The 15,479-nt window shown below is 45.2% G+C and overlaps 1 long non-coding RNA gene across 1 annotated transcript in view; it reads right to left on the bottom strand.

Annotated features, from left to right (window-relative positions):
* The window catches only part of LOC139831301 (uncharacterized), a 127,887-nt gene that overhangs the window by 111,023 nt on the left and 1,385 nt on the right, over positions 1–15,479 (bottom strand). The window lies entirely within an intron of this gene.

Genomic DNA, 15,479 nt, shown 5'->3' with positions numbered 1-15,479 from the left:
TTATGAAGTCAAGCATGAAGAGAAGTGGTTTTGAGTTTTAGACATGGAAATTTCAAAAACTTCCCAAAAGCTTAATTTTAGAGGGACTAAGAAGGATCCAAGCTTACCTTTTCATTTTCATGTTTTAAGCTTGTTTAAATATTGGTCAACATAGGATTTGACCAAGATTCGAATGGGCATAAAAATTCAGGAAAAATAATAAAAAAAACCAAAGCACATAGTCTTCTTACGTCATATATATATATAGTAAGCATATTCAAGTAGATAAACAAGGTCTAGGCATATAGTAAGTAATATGTATCTAAAAATGATTTTTGGGGATTTCTAGGACGAAGTTATAACACACCTACATTTCAAATTGGAATTACTTTCAATAAATCAGCATAAAGTCATTTAAATGTGTGAAACTAGCTAGAAAGCACTAAAACGTAAAGAGTTGAGAATTTTCACTAATATGTGACCTAATTTATCTTAAAATGTAGAGGCGCCATTTTGAGCTGTATCTTATGTACCCCATTCACAAAATAAACCTATTTTGACATCTAGAAAATGAAAAATGAGGTTTTATAAACCGAAAAGTTGAAAAGTCTAGTCAGCAACATTGTTGGGAATGGCAAGATGCACCGGCATTCCCAATTTGGGCACATTATAACAAACTATGCCACAAATATGGCCATAACTATGCCATTTGTTGGCTTGAAACCCATGAATCTTCATACACGATAGACCGTTTTGTGAAGACATTTTATTTTTACTACCCTATCACAGGTTTCTTATTTTCCCTGTCAACTAGTACACCTATAAGCACTCAATGCGGAAGGGTTTCATTTTTGAGGTTTTCTTCATTTTCATTTATTTATTTTCAAAACCAGGTAAAAATGGTCGACATGATTATCCATGCAAAGGGGTCGAATATTTGTAGGCAGCACATGTGTTTGCCCATCCAGTGAAACTCGGAGGAAGAGGGATCACAAGGAGGATAGAGATCAGGTGAGAAGTGAGGGGGCCCTCTTATTTATGGTGTCTGACCTTTTTCAGGGTTTGTCAGTGCGCAGGAGGTGCGAGCGAGCGAGGCCGATAATGAGAGAGATGTTTTTTTCTTTTTTTGAGAGAGAGAGGGACAACCGAAGGATCCTGAAGAACTCAGAGTTCCAATACGCACCAGAGCACAGTTTACAACAAGACACAGAATAAACAAGAAATTTCATCTAAATCCCTAACTTTTACATGGAAGACCCCACGCTGAAAGCAAGAAATGCGATCGGGTCCTTAACAGCCACCGCCCAGATTGATCCTCGTCGCAGCCGGGGACGAACCACTTAGCGCGACCAAATCTCCATGGCTATAGTGCGTGCACACCATGGCCTCCGAGCTGAGATAGAAACGCAATGCTAAAACCGGCAGCCATCGGAGGTGGTCAACTGGAGAGAGAGAGGGAGTTTTGATGCGTCTTCTCTTGACAAAGAAGATGGGAGTTTGCCTACCGACCGCACATGACTTGTGCTCACTGAAGTGTGGGACCTCACGCATGGGAACCACACGTAAGTGATATACCTGTTGGTGTAATAACTCGGGTGATCATTATACTGTATTAGTACAAAGTTTCCTATAGAGGAGGGGTTGGGCATGATGCTACCCTGTATTTGTGTGACCCCCCAAAACAAGCAAATACGAGAGATGCATCCAAAGAAACACACTCGTCCCCTACGTACTGTAACATCCCTAGTTTTCAATAAAAGAAGAAAGAGAGAGTAACAAAAACCCAAAAATTAGAACCAACAAAAACTTTTTCTCATCATATAGGACTATGCATATAGCTCACCTTATCAATATTTTGAGCGTGCATTTGCCATGATGCTTGCTTGTGTGTTTACAGTTACTCTAAAACCCTAACCATGATCTCTTGATCATCCAAATACAAAGAAAAAGAAAAGAGAAAAGAAAATATAAAAATCAACTCAACACACACATATGGCCTATGCCATTTTTGCAAATCCTTAAACTAGACCATTTTGGTTTGCACCATTGGTTGTAAATGAATACTAAACACTTATTAACACTTTTGGGAATCAAAGAAACTCAAATCAAATCAAATTTGAATCAAATATGAGCTCACATGCAATTATGGTCACTTGTGCCATTTTCAGCAGGATACCCACTTTGAGCCCCTGGTTTTTGAGTTTTCACTTCTACACTTTGCCAACTCTTTGCTCCTCATCCAAGACAACATCAAGGAGAAAAACTTTGCCCAAAACCATCACCTCAAACTCTGTCTCAATTTCAAATGAGAAGCAAGCCAAGTTGAGACTTTGAAACAAATGTAAGATCATATGCAATATGTGATTTTGCAAATCAACACCATTTTGACCACCACCACCTCCATTCTACTTCTCTTAATATATGATGACAACCCACCATAAATCTTTGCAAAATTCAAAAATTAATTTCTTTCGGGCATTTCATCAAACACTTGCTGAGCAGGGTATATAGTTGTGCCCATACTGATTTTTGGAGGAGACTTGGTCCAACCCTGGCCCTCCTCTGATGTTCTGGAGACCCTCTCTACCTTGCAGCACCAGTACCACCTCTTGTCAGCCCCTCCACTTGACCAAATTGACCAGAGCATGACCATGCCGTGGCATGGCATGGCCAGCTCGTGCCATCTCCCTCACCTCTGCACTCCAGCATGCTCCACCATGTCACACCACTCCCTCTCACTCTCCTGAGCACGACCAGACCCTGCCTCGATGAAGAATCAAACCGCAATGGGCAGAATTCAACGTGGCCAGACGCGCCCAGGCGTGCACACGCATGCGCCAGTGCGCGCATGGCGAGCACCCTGGCACGCCCAGAGCGCCAGCTGCCCCGCGCCCTCGCGTCACCTCCGCCCTCACTCTCTGCGTCAGTCGACGCACCACCTCACCCTGCACCGCCCAGACATGGCCATTGCCCCGCGGGAACGCCGCAGGCGACGACCACGACGACGACCGTCTGCCACGGTGCTGCACGCTCCCGTCAACCTCACCGTCGCGTCCGACCCTCGTCTTCACCGCAATCACGCGCGTCAGCTTCGCCTGGACGTCAGCGATCGTACGCGCCTGATGTCTACGGGAGCTTCTATTCTTGTAGACACAGTATTGGGCCTCCAAGAGCAGAGGTTTGTAGAACAGCAGCAAGTTTCCCTTAAGTGGATCACTCAAGGTTTATCGATCTCAGGGAGGAAGAGGTCAAAGATAGCCCTCTCATGCAACCCTGCAACCACAAAGCAAGAAGTCTCTTGTGTCCCCAACACACCTAATAGGTGCACTAGTTCGGCGAAGAGATAGTGAAATACAGGTGGTATAAATAAGTATGGCGCCAGAAAAGTGCTTGCTGGCGTGTAGTTGATGGTGGTAATATTGCAGGCAGTAGAAACGCAGTAAAACAGTAAACAAGCAGCGATAGCAGTATTTAGGAACAAGGCCTAGGGATCATACTTTCACTAGTGGACACTCTCAACTTTGATCACATAACAGAATAAATAGATAAATGCTAGACTCTACACCCTCTTGTCGGATGATGAACACCACTAACTGTGTAGGATTACACGAACCCTCAATGCCGGAGTTAACAAGCTCCACAATATTCAATGTTCATATTTAAATAACCTTAGAGTCTAAGATAGATCAACACAACTAAACCAAGTACTAACGTAGCATGCACACTGTCAGCTTCACGCTACGAAAGGAGGCATAGATCACATCAATACTATCATAGCAATAGTTAACTTCATAATCTACAAGAGATCACAATCATAGCCTACGCCAAGTACTAACACGGATGCACACACTGTCACCATTACACCGTGCAGGAGGAATAAACTACTTTAATAACATCACTAGAGTAGCATGCAGATAAATTGTGATACAAAACACATTGCAATCATAAAGAGATATAAATAAGCACTTCACTATGCCATTCATAACGGTGAATAAGTATTCTGTGAAATATAGCCTAAGAGACCCACACGGTGTACACACTGTCACATTTACACACGTGGGACAAGGAGTCTCCGGAGATCACATAAGTAAAATTCACTTGACTAGCATAACGACATCTAGATTACAAGCATCATCATATGAATCTCAATCATGTAAGGCAGCTCATAAGATTATTGTATTGAAGTACATAGGAGAGAGATGAACCACATAGCTACCGGTACAGCCCTTAGCCTCGATGGAGAACTACTCCCTCCTCATGGGAGACAGCAGCGTTGATGAAGATGGCGGTGGTGTCGATGGAGGAGCCTTCCGGGGGCACTTCCCCGTCCCGGCGGCGTGCCGGAACAGAGAGTCATGTCCCCCAGATTTTGGCTTCGCGATGGCGGCAGCTCTGGAAGGTTTCTTGTACCGTGGCTTTTCCGTCTCGAGGTTTTAGGTCGAGGACCTTTATATAGGCGAAGAGGCGGAGCCGGAGGGTCGAAGAGGCGGCGAGGGGATAGGGGGCGCGGGCCAGCCCTAGTCCGCGCCGGCTACCCTCCTGGTGGGCCTATGGCCCCCCTCTGGTCCTTCCCGGGTGTTCTGGAAGCTTCGTGGAAAAATAGGATGCTGGGCGTTGATTTCGTCCGATTCCGAGAATATTTCGTTACTAGGATTTCTGAAACAAAAAATAGCAGAAAACAGCAACTGGCCCTTCGGCATCTCGTCAATAGGTTAGTTCCAGAAAATGCATAATAATGACATAAAGTATGCATAAAACATGTAGATATCATCAATAATGTGGCATGGAACATAAGAAATTATCGATACGTCGGAGACGTATCAGCGCCCATCCCTTGCCTCTTCGCCGCCCTAAAACGACGACGTCGTCGACGACCCTAGCCGAGCGCCACGGCCACCTCCCGCAGCTATAAAAGGGGCCTTCCTCTTCTCAAATTGAGCACACCATCTGCTTCCTATCCTCACACAGACTCGCCTCGACCACCGCACTCAGCTCGATTATCCACCGTATAGCTCCAATCGCAAAATCACCACCGCTCACCGTAGCCGAAGCTCACCGGAGAAGGAGGCCACCCCAGACGACGCAACTACTACCAGGCGCTTCCTCATCGATGACAACGTCGCGACGCACCCCTTCGACGACCGCCGGAGCTCCGAAGAGCTGTCCGACCCCCTACCTCCTCCTCCCGTAAGTCCTCCTCTCACCGGAGAAGACGACCATTCTCGACCGTGCGATCTCGTTCTAATCGCACGGCCCTCCTTTCCCGTACCGCTTCGCTCGTTTTAACCCATAGACAGGTGGCCCCCACGCTATCAGTTGTCCCGTAGCGATACTGGGCCGGCCCATTACTCTCTCTCGCTGCACATCCCTTTAGTTTCCCGCAAGCCCAATTATTCAAATTCAAAAATCCAGAATAGATGAATATTGCAATCTGATGTCAACTTTAAAATTTAATAAGGACAAATCTACTTGGCCAAATGTTACAAATTTTTATATACTTGGAAACCTTAGAGTTTTCTCTACACAATGCCACTGGATTGAACCCTAGATCTGTTATAGAACTAAAGTAGCAAAATAAACAAGACATGGACTTTTCTGACTTAGAATAATTATTAAAAATCAACCAAAAATGCTTTTGAGTTGATTCCAACTCCTATAAATCACATTTCACTTGCACTAATTGTTTTTTAAAAAATATGCCATGCTTACTTTGAATGATCATGGCCTAGTTTAATTAAAGGACTATATGGCTATTTCTAGTCAAAGATATTGTCCAAAACTATTAATAAATCATATAGGAGTTTTTCTCTCATTTAAATCTTGTCACAAACATTTCAAAATGAGGTAGAGACTCTGGTCATTTAGGTCTCATAGGAAATGTTGATGATATTAAATCTTTACCATGTTAGGATTAAATTGTATGAGGTGCTTCACCTCATTTAAATCATTTTCTTAAATGATAAGTATGAAGAGATTGACTTTGGTCAACCTAGGTCATATATTATTCATGAGAGAAATTATATCCTAATAAGATAATGAGAGGAAATTATTTCTCTAAGTAAATAAAAGTAACACCTAAATTAGTATGAGAGGAAATTATTTTTCTTAAATAAGAAAAAAAAACCACCAACTTAATAGTAATGTGATGCTAGTTTAAGTTGTGTGAATCATGTGTGTGCTTAGTTTAGTACATAAGTTTGGTATGATGATTGTATACCCCGTATTCGTATTTTAGACGCTAGTACCGAGGAGTACCAAGAGGAGGAGTAGGTCTACTTCCAAGGAGAAGAAGACCACTTTGACCAATTCCCAAACAAAGGAAAGATAATACTCGTGCAAAGTGCAAAGCTCACCATGAGCAAGGCATTACCCCATTTACTTTATGTTTATGATCCTATTTCCCAGTTTTACTTTACAAGCTTTGCTTACTCTTGTTTTATCAAAGTACTTTTTGATTCATGATTCACTTGGTTAGTATTGGATTAGTACAAGAGTATCAAAGTTAGCCTAGAAGCAAAGAAAATTACTTAGCACCCCTCATACTTAGATGCTAGTGCTAAATTAAAAATGACTACTCTAGATGGGAACATGTGTTGTGAAATGATGATAGTGAAAACCTTGGAATGATGAGTCATTTACATTGAATGATTTTTGAAGGTGAATATGACATGAATTTGACTTGGTGGAATGGCTAAAAAATTGATGATTGAGTTGGATGCGATACCATTCCAATTTTTGAGTACCCCCACAATACCTGATTATGGGTAAGGCTTAGCTGGAAATTTATGTGTCTTAGTATGGGTTCCCTCTAAACAAGCGTCATAGAGGTTATGCCGAGGCTGCCTCCGTTGAAAGTGAAATGACGTGAATTGAGGTAAATTGTACGGCCAAGCCCTGTGCAGTTCCCGGGATAACAGTTGGCTATCACCGGGAGGCCAAGCTCATGGGGAGAGGTGCCTATACTAGGTTGTGTAAGTGAAAGGGTACGGTTGATGATCCGCGTACTGAGTTACGATTATTCGGGGTTTATCCCTGACGGATGTAATCAAATGTTGTGGCACAAGTGTGCAACCTCTGCAGAGTGTAAACCTATTCGAATAGCCGCGTCCGCGGTCATGGACAGTTGGAAAGGCCATACTGTTTCCGTCATCAGAATTTATATCTTTTTGACTGGTGATTTTGAACTTGAACGGCGACTTTGAATTTGAATCACCACCGAGTTGTGGGAATGACACTAATGTTCCCACTTGAGTTAGTTAGCACATGAGGAGTTGTTTACAAAAATGTTTCTAAACTAAAATTGGCTTTATGCAAATAACCTTAGAGCTTAGAACACTCTCAATAGCAATGTTAGTACTTACATTAGTATTAGTTTGCGAGTACTTGAAAGTACTCACGGCTTTGTCCCTGGCTATTCAAATGGCCAGACTATGAAGCCGAGCAGCAGTACGAGGAGGACGATCAGCAGGACGTCTACCACAACTAGGAGCTTCTAACGTCAAGCGTTGCCTGTGGAATAGATAGTCCACTACTATTTCGCTTCCGCTACTTATTTGTGTAATGATCAATAGATCAAGTGTTGTAATGAGACTGGATCATGTGATCCTATTTGTGTAATGACTATGTTGGTATTGTAATGAATGATGACTATATGCTACTTAACTATTATGTCTCGCAAAAACAATATTCCTGGGATTGCGATGAATGGCATAATAGGCATCTGGACTTAAAAATCCGGGTGTTGACAAGTTGGTATCAGAGCCATTGTTTGACCTTAGGAGACCCTAGTTAGAAATGGACGTTCTGAAAAAGTTAGTTTCAAAAACGAATGAAGTATTCTGAAAAACTAAGTCTTTGTCTTCTCGTTGAGTTCTTTGGGAAAATAAGAAGTCATGCTCTTCCTTAGAAATGTACCTAAAATTTTGCCACACTTGTTCACTTCTCTAACTTAATTCTTCACTTCACTTTCAGATGGAGCCCGTGAACACGAAGTTTTATCAGCTTGGGAATGGGGGAAGCTTGATCTTCGAGCACGACCTCAACGCCCTGTCCGATCACCTTGATCGCCCCCACCCGGAGTTCCACGGAGTTCAGGTCACTGACCAGCCAGGAGGAGAGCTGCAGTGGATCATCACCGCTGACTTGAGGGGCAAGATGGAGCCTCCCACTTCTGAGAGGATCCTCTTCTCCTTCAGGGAAAGCAACTGGCTGGACGGACTTGCCCGCGCCCTTCAGGAGGGACTCGCACGCTTGAGCGGGATGAGCGGGGAGGCACTCAAGGACCCTCGCTTTTCTCACCTCGCTAGGCGTAACTCTGCTGGAGAGCCCATGGACATGCAACCCCACCCGGAGCTGAAGCACCATGTTGAGCATCTTGACTTCATACTGTACCACACTCAGCAGGATCTCGACCACACCCGTGAGTACGCCAACCAGACTCACGCCCACATCATCCAGCAGGGCGAAGCCATCAAAATGCTCGCCAAGGACCGCAGGACTCTCCACCAGCAGAGCACCAAGAAGGATGCTACCATCACTCGCCTTCGCGAGAAGATAGCAGCACTAGAGGCCACTGTCAAGGCCCAGGAGGAGCAGATGAAGAAGATGGAGGAAGATGGAGAAGAAATTCAGGGAGGAGGAGCCTTCCTGAGTGACGACGACGACTTCTAGGAGGATGAGAACAACGAGGAGGAAGACTAAGAGTTCCTGGACGCCGGAGAGGATGACCACACCGTCATAGATGTAGATGAGGAGTAGTTCACTTGTGCACTATCGTAGGTGTGAGTTGTATCCCTCCCCATCTATCGTAGATTGGAGAAGAAGGGTTCTTAAAACCCTTAGTGTGTTAGCTTGTAATGTGTGTTGTTTGTTATGAATGAATGTATGTTTGTGTCATCATGAAAAGACTTCAAGTTTTAAACTTTTTAACTTAAAAACAAAACAAACCATAGAGAATTTCCCTCTTATCTCATGATCTATCTCAAAATTCAGATGGCCCCTCCAACTCGCAACGCGAATCAAGAAACAATGATGCAGATGTTGCAAGTTATGCTGGAAGATAGAGAAGCAGAAAGAGCTGAAAGACAAGCCAACATTGCAGCACTTCAACAGCTTGCCAACAACAATCAAGGCCATCATGATCACCCAGGATCTAAGCTCAAGAACTTCCAGAACACAAACCCGCCAGTTTTCAGCAAGACTGAAGAACCCCTTGATGCAGATGATTGGCTCCAAACTATGGAGAACAATCTAGAAGTGGCTGGAGTTGAGGACAATGAGAAAGTGCTGTTTGCCACGCACTACTTAGCAGGACCAGCAAGAGCTTGGTGGACAAGCACCCGTGCCATGAACGCGGGACAATTCATGACTTGGGCAGATTTCAAGCTCAAGTTCAGCAAGTACCATGTGCCCCCGGGTCTGATAAAGAAGATGAGGGATGAATTCCGTGAACTAAAGCAAGGCCGGATGTCCGTGGTGGAATACCGCCACAGATTTCTGACTCTGTCAAGGTACGCCCCGGATGAGACTGATACTACTGAGAAGAGGAAGGAAAGGTTTATGAACGGACTGCATGATGAGATGCAGACTGTGTTGATCAACATCCCCTTCGCCGACCTCGAAGCCCTTGTTGACTCCGCCATCCAAATGGAGGGCAAACTGCATCAAGCCAGCGAGAACCGCAAGCGCCGCATGATGAATCAGAGTGGGCCCAGCAATGCCCCAAGGTATCGCCCCAACTCAAGCGGAGGCTTCGCCTCCAGGAACAACAAGCCCAATGCACAGATGTCACGTCCGGGTTATCAGAACCGGAGTGGAGGAAACCCCAGGCCAGGAGGCCACCACAACAACAACAACAACAACTACAACAACAACAACAACTTCAACCGCGCTCCGCCGAGAGCCCCCAACAACAACAACAACAACAACAACAACACCAACACCAACACCGCTCCAAGGACTGGGAGCAATGCCATCCTAGTTGCAACCAAGGACAAGGCCACAATCACCTGCTATGAATGTGGAGTTGTGGGACACTACTCCAATGAGTGCCCCAAAAGGCTAGCCAAGATCGCCGGCAACACCACTGCACCTGCTCAGCAGCAACGCCATGTCTCCACCGGCAAGAAGTTCGCCCCCAACAACCCGAACAACCGTGGAGGTCGCCTCTTCCACATGAACTCCGAGGAAGCCCAGGAAGCACCGGACGTGGTGCTGGGTATGTTCTCTGTTAACTCAATACCAGCAAGAGTGTTGTTTGATTCAGGAGCATCACATTCATTTGTTACAGAAGATTTTGTTTGCACTAGTAAGATTCAATCAATCAGCTTGAAACATGTCATGATAGTTCAAATACCTGGGTCAACCACTAAGGCTAGAAAATTTTGCAAACATGTACCCACCAGAATTCATGAAATAGACTTTTATGCAAACTTGATTGTTCTGGGAACAAAAGGATTGGAAGTAGTACTGGGGATGGATTGGATGTCAAAACATCATGGATTGATAGACTGTGCCAAGAAGGCCATCACCATGACTAGTAGCACCGGAATAATAATAGAACATGTGTCTGAGAGACTACCCAGAAAATTCACTTGCAACCAGAGTTTAGCCAAGCCAACCTTGGATCAGATCAGGGTCGTTTGTCGATACCCCGATGTGTTTCCAGATGATCTACCCGGTATGCCCCCAGATCGGGATATCGAGTTCAGCATCGAGTTAATCCCTGGAACAGGACCTATAGCCCAGAGAGCATATAGCATGAACCCCACAGAGCTAGTGGAACTGAAGAAGCAACTGGATGATATGCTATACAAAGGTCTGATTCGACCAAGTGCGTCACCTTGGAGATCACCAGTTTTGTTTGTGGATAAGAAAGACGGTGCCACTCGTTTGGTTACGGATTATCGTAAGCTTAACGGTGTCACCATCAAGAACAAATATCCCTTTCCAAAGATAGAAGACCTGTTTGACCAACTGACCGGTGCCCAAGTGTTCTCTAAGATTGATCTAAGGACAGGTTACCATCAACTGAAGATCCGTGCAACAGATATCCCTAAGACTGCCTTTACCACCCGATATGGATTGTATGAGTACAATGTCATGTCCTTTGGACTGACCAATGCCCCTGCTTACTTCATGAATCTCATGAATAAGATCTTTATGGCTTTTTGGATAAGTTTGTCGTTGTCTTCATCGACGACATTCTTATCTACTCCAAATTAGAAGAAGAACATGAGCAACATTTGGAGGTGGTCCTAGAAACCCTTATGCAGCACCAGTTGTACGCCAAGTTTAGCAAATGCGAGTTTTGGTTGAAGGAAGTAGGATTCCTGGGACACATCTTGTCTGCAGGAGGAATTGCCGTAGATCCTGCTAAGATCAAAACCGTTGAGGAATGGAAAGCCCCAACCACCCAGACTGAGGTCAGGGCATTTCTGGGATTAGCGGGATATTACCGCAGATTCGTTGAAGGATTTTCCAGCATCGCAAGACCAATGACACAACTACTGAAGAAGGACAAGAAGTTTGACTGGAATGACAAATGTGAAGAAAGCTTTCAGCAACTCAAGCTCAGATTAACCACAGCCCCAATTCTGATCATGCCCGATGTCACCAAGCCATTCAACGTTTATTGTGATGCGTCCAAGATTGGTCTTGGATGTGTATTGATGCAAGAAGGCAAGGTGATATCATACTTATCAAGGCAACTGAAGCAACATGAACAGAACTATCCAACTCATGACTTGGAGTTAGCAGCCGTACTCTTAGCCCTGAAGGTTTGGCGTCATTACCTCATGGGTAATCGATGCGAGATATATTCAGATCACAAGAGCTTGAAGTACATTTTCACCCAGAAGGAGCTGAATATGAGACAGCGCAGATGGATAGAATTAATCAAGGATTACGACATGGAAATTCACTACCACCCCGGCAAGGCCAATGTGGTAGCGGATGCTTTGAGCAGACTGCCGTGTCAGTTGAACTCCATGATCGCAATAGAGCAACCCAGCCTGTATCAAGAGTTTGAACAGTTCAGACCAGAGCTAGTGAGCGAAGGATTCTTAGCCAGCATTGAGCTCCAACCCACCTTGATGAGCCAGATAAAAGAAGCCCAGAAGGGAAATGCCAGCATTGACGGAATCAAGAGTCAGATAGCTGCAGGAAAAGCACCGGGATTCACCATAGATGAAGAAGGAGTTCTTTGGTACAACGGACGCCTGTGTGTACCGTCAGATTCAGAGTTGAAGCAAGTCATTCTGAAGGAAGCTCACGATACACTATATTCCATTCACCCCGGAGGAACCAAGATGTACCAAGACCTGAAGGAACAATTCTGGTGGCACGGAATGAAGCGAGAGATAGGAAGCTACATCGCCAAGTGTGATATATGTCAACGAGTTAAAGCAGAACATCAACGACCCGCAGGACTATTGCAGCCATTACAGATTCCTGAGTGTAAATGGGATTCTGTCGGTATGGACTTTATCACAGGATTGCCCAAATCTAGCAGAGGAAATGACTCCATTTGGGTAGTTATTGATAGGTTCACCAAAGTTGCACATTTCATCCCCATCAAGACCACATACCAAGGCCCAAAGCTAGCTGAGTTATACATCTACAGAATAGTCAGCCTGCACGGAACCCAGAAGTCAATTGTGTCAGATAGAGGATCTCAATTCACCTCAAGATTCTGGCAAAAAGTGCATGAAGGACTAGGAACCCATCTGAATTTCAACACAGCTTATCACCCGCAGACTGACGGACAGACCGAGAGAGTCAACCAGATACTGGAAGATATGTTGGGAGCCTGTGTGCTAGAGTATGGATCCAAATGGGAAGACTACCTACCTTACGCAGAATTCTCCTACAACAACAGTTATCAAGCCAGCTTACAGATGGCCCCCTTTGAAGCCCTATACGGAAGGAAGTGCCGTACCCCTCTGAACTGGTCGGAAGTCGGAGATAGTCAAGTCTTCGGCCCCGATATTCTCCGAGAAGCCGAAGAGAAGGTGCACAAGATCCGCGAATACCTCAAGACCGCCCAGTCAAGACAGAAGAGCTACGCCGACAAGAGACGCCGAGAGATGACATTCGAGATCGAAGATTTTGTGTATCTCAAAGTCTCACCCCTCAAAGGAATGCAGAGATTCCAACTCAGAGGAAAGCTCGCCCCCAGATATGTCGGACCCTTCAAAGTTCTGAGTCGCCGAGGAGAAGTTTCTTATCAGCTTGAACTGCCGGAAGAAATGTCCGCTGTGCATAATGTGTTTCACATCTCGCTACTTCGGAAGTGCTTAGAAGTGTCGGAGAAGACCGAAGTGTTCAAGAACATCGACCACAGAGACATTGATATCAACAAGGATCTAGCATACCGTGAAGTGCCTATTTGCATCCTTGAAGAAGCTTTCAGGACCACCCGCACCAGGAGTATCAAGTTCCTAAAAATTCAATGGAGTAATCACACCGAAGAAGAAGCCACTTGGGAACGCGAAGAAGATATGAAGAAGGAATACCCAGATCTCTTTAGTACCTAGTTTTCGTTAGATCTCGGGACGAGATCTTTTGTAAGGGGGAAGGGTTTGTAACATCCCAAGTTTTCAATAAAAGAAGAAAGAGAGAGTTCCAAAAACCGAAAAATTAGAACCAACAAAAACTTTTTCTCACCATATAGGACTATGCATATAGCTCGCCTTATTAATATTTTGAGTGTGCATTTGCCATGATGCTTGCTTGTGTGTTTACACTTACTCTAAAACCCTAACCATGATCTCTTGATCATCCAAATACAAAGAAAAAGAAAAGATAAAAGTAAATATAAAAATCAACTCAACACACACATATGGCCTATGCCATTTTTGCAAATCCTTAACCTAGACCATTTTGGTTTGCACCATTGGTTTTAAATGAATACTAAACACTTATTAACACTTTTTGGAATCAAATAAACTCAAATCAAATCAAATTTGAATGAAATATGAGCTCACATGCAATTATGGTCACTTGTGCCATTTTCAGCAGGATACCCACTTTGAGCCCCTGGTTTTTGAGTTTTCACTTCTACACTTTGCCAACTCTTTGCACCTCATCCAAGAAAACATCAAGGAGAACAACTTTGCCCAAAACCATCACCCCAAACTCTGTCTCAATTTCAAATGAGAAGCAAGCCAAGTGGAGACTTTGAAACAAATGTAAGATCATATGCAATATGTGATTTTGCAAATCAACACCATTTTGACCACCACCACCTCCATTCTACTTCTCTTAATATATGATTACAACCCACCAAAAATCTTTGCAAAATTCAAAAATTAATTTCTTTCGGGCTTTTCATCAAACACTTGCTGAGCAGGGTATATAGTTGTGCCCATACTGATTTTTGGAGGAGACTTGGTCCAACCCTGGCCCTCCTCTGATGTTCTGGAGACCCTCTCTACCTTGCAGCACCAGTACCACCTCTTGTCAGCCCCTCCACTTGACCAAATTGACCAGAGCATGACCATGCCGTGGCATGGCATGGCCAGCTCGTGCCATCGCCCTCACCTCTCCACTCCAGCCTGCTCCACCATGTCACACCACTCCCTCTCACTCTCCTGAGCACGACCAGACCCTGCCTCGATGAAGAATCACACCGCAACAGGCAGAATTCAACGTGGCCAGACGCGCCCAGGCGTGCACACGCACGCGCCAGTGCGCGCATGGCGAGCACCCTGGCACGCCTAGAGCGCCAGCTGCCCCGCGCCCTCGCGTCACCTCCGCCCTCACTCTCTGTGCCAGTTGACGCACCACCTCACCCTGCACCGCCCAGACATGGCCATTGGCCCGCGGGAACGCCGCAGGCGACGACCATGACGACGACCGTCCGCCACGGTGCTGCACGCTCCCGTCAACCTCACCGTCGCGTCCGACCCTCGTCTTCACCGCAATCACGCGCGTCAGCTTCGCCTGGACGTCATCGATCGTACGCGCCCATCCCTTGCCTCTTCGCCGCCCTGGAACGACGACGCCGTCGACGACCCTAGCCGAGCGCCACGGCCACCTATAGCAACTATAAAAGGGGCCTTCCTCTTCTCAAATTGAGCACACCATCTGCTTCCTCTCCTCACACAGACTCGCCTCGACCACCGCACTCGCTCGATTAGCCACCGTATAGCTCCAATCGCAAGATCACCGCCGCTCACCGTAGCCGAAGCTCGCCGGAGAAGGAGGCCGCCTGTCACACCCCAACTTTTGCAACCTTGTTTATTTATCCTTAATGCAAAAATCAGGGGGAACAAAAACTTTTTCTATAGACTAATTAAGATGAATTGCCTTGATCTGTCTGTTAAGAAGAATTGCTTTGATCTGTTGGTAGATGTATTGTCTTGTTTTGCTTGTTGAGTTTTGTCTTGAGTTACCTCGAAGAACAACACCTCTAGTGGTCAGCCAAACAACTCACCTAATAAAACACTTATGTGGCCCTGGAAAACTCTTTTCTTTCTCCATGCCACTACATAGAACCC

The sequence above is a fragment of the Lolium perenne genome, chromosome 5 (assembly GCF_019359855.2).
Source record: "Lolium perenne isolate Kyuss_39 chromosome 5, Kyuss_2.0, whole genome shotgun sequence".
Taxonomy (NCBI): Eukaryota; Viridiplantae; Streptophyta; class Magnoliopsida; order Poales; family Poaceae; genus Lolium; species Lolium perenne.
Note: the sequence above shows the minus strand (reverse complement) of the source record. Positions and strands in the feature narration are given on the sequence as shown.